Source organism: Ctenocephalides felis, unplaced genomic scaffold, assembly GCF_003426905.1.
Source record: "Ctenocephalides felis isolate EL2017-DRISC unplaced genomic scaffold, ASM342690v1 CF-g0.4_SCAFFOLD_01604, whole genome shotgun sequence".
NCBI lineage: Eukaryota > Metazoa > Arthropoda > Insecta > Siphonaptera > Pulicidae > Ctenocephalides > Ctenocephalides felis.
In genome coordinates, this window is record NW_020537758.1 from 4107389 (window position 1) to 4109773 (window position 2385).

Consider the following 2385-nt stretch of genomic DNA (forward strand, 5'->3'; position numbering starts at 1 on the left):
TAATAAGTTTTTAAGTTCACTAACGCAACGATATAAAAATGTAATTTTACACATATTAACGGATTAACGATTAACGTTACTTGCGTTAATTCTTCCGAAATGTAACGCTTTAACGTTTAACGAAGTTAACTTTTTTTGTAGCGGATTAACGATTAACGAAGTTAACTATTTGATTAACGGTGCCCAGCTATGCTTAAAACGCATTATAACATAGACAATATTCTCGCCTTATACGAAATGTAATCATGTACACCTAGAGTTACATTCATTCATTACATTTTGGATAACTTTTAAAATATTTGATAAAACTTAATAGTGTCTTTGAAGAATTTATATAAAATCAAATATCCTATAACATTGTCTAATAACAAATTACCCTAGAACAACTCGGTGTACTCATAAATTAAAATAAAACTTGAAAAATATTCTTGGCGCGTTGGGGTATACAAATATGCAAAGTACATTTACACTCACTAAATTGTTTATAACTTTTAAACTACTCGCTGTATATAAATAGTATATTTGGCAAATTTGTACAAAATTAAATACAAAACAATATAATCTAATATTATAATGACCTACAGCAACTCCTTGTACTTTAAAATAGCAATTGAAAATAGAAAAATAATTCTCATGCATCTATATCCTCCCGTAGGGCAAGTTATAGTAATCGCAAAAAAATCGAAAATGAAAATTTTTATATAACTTTACGTTTCAAAGGTTTCTGAACATTTTGGCATACCTTAGAAAAAAATGGATGTATGTGTGTGTGTGTATGTGCGTGTATGTGTGAGTTCTAATACAAATTTTCGTCGACGATTTCGGTAACACGGATCAACCGATTTAAATAATTCAAAAAACATTCGATTCGTATTGATAAGGAGACGTGCTGATTAGTTTTTGGCGAAGGCAGGTCTAGCCGTTTCGAAAATACGGGGAAAAAAGTGCCAAAAATGGTAACTTAGTTTTTAAGATAACGGAGCGTCCGATTTGAATAATTCAAAAAACATTTTACTTGTATTAACAAGGTGAAGAACTGATTATATTTTCATGAAGGCTGGTCTAGTGGTTTCGGAGATCTAGTAAAAAAAAAGCAAAAAAATGCCATTTGGTGGTCAAAAATGATCATTAGACATATGCACATCAAATTATCAGATATTTTACAGAGATTTTACCAAGAAGTATAAATTTTGTTAACATTCCTATGGGTTCCGTACTAATATTTATCTGTTAGACGGCGACGCGGCGCTTACGCGCTTTGATATTTCGACTCTATGCAGTTAAAGCAGTACGATTGCTTTGAAAAAAAGTACAGAATTTCCAAAATATGTCAAAATAAAGAATTTTCAATTTTTAAAAAAGTATTTTTTGTCAGATTTATAGTTTCTCAAAAATCTAATTTTTTTAGAGTATTTTTTTCACAAATGTTTATCATTTAAAAAAAATAATTTTTAGCGCGGGAAGTTCCAGCAATTTGCCTTAAGGTACGATGCAATGCGCCCCACTAGTTTATATTTTGATCGTAAATTATTCTATTAATTTGTATGGGATGAAACAGTTTTTAACAGAATTTAATAATTTAATTTTATTAACAATAGTACAACCTTGAGCAAATCGGTATACTTTAAAATCATGATTAAATATTAATATTTAACTTCCCGTAGGGTAAGTTATAGTAATCGCAAAAAAATCGAAAATGAAAATTTTTATATATCTTTACGTTTCAGAGGTTTCTGAATATTTTGGCATACCTTAGAAAAAATGGATGTACACGTATGTGTGTATGTGTGTGTGTATGTGTGTGTGTGCGTGTATGTATGTGTGTGCGGATACAAATTTTCGTCGACGATTTCGGGAACACGGATGAAGCAATTTAAATAATTTAAAAAACATTCGAATCGTATTGATAAGAAGACGTGCTGATTAGTTTTTGGCAAAGGCAGGTCTAGCCGTTTCGGAGATACGGGGCAAAAAGTGACGGAAACGGTAACTCAGTTTTTAAGAGAACGGATCGTCCGATTTCAATAATTCAAAAAACATTTTACTTGTATTGACAAGATAAAGAATTGATCAAATTTTCATAAAGGCAGGTTTAGCGGTTTCGGAGATCTAACGAAAAAGTAAAAAAAAATGCCATTTGGCGGTCAAAATGATCATTAGACATATGTACACAATCAAATTTTCAGATATTTTATAGAGATTTTAACATAAGTATAAATTTTGTTTATTTTCCGATGGTTTCCGTATCAATGTTTACCCGTTAGACAGCGACGCCGCTCTTACGCGCTTTATATTTTGTCTCTATGCAGTTAAAGCAGTGCGATTGCTTTGAAAAACAAGTTCAGATCTTCCAAAATATGTCAAAATAAAGAAAACATTTTTTTT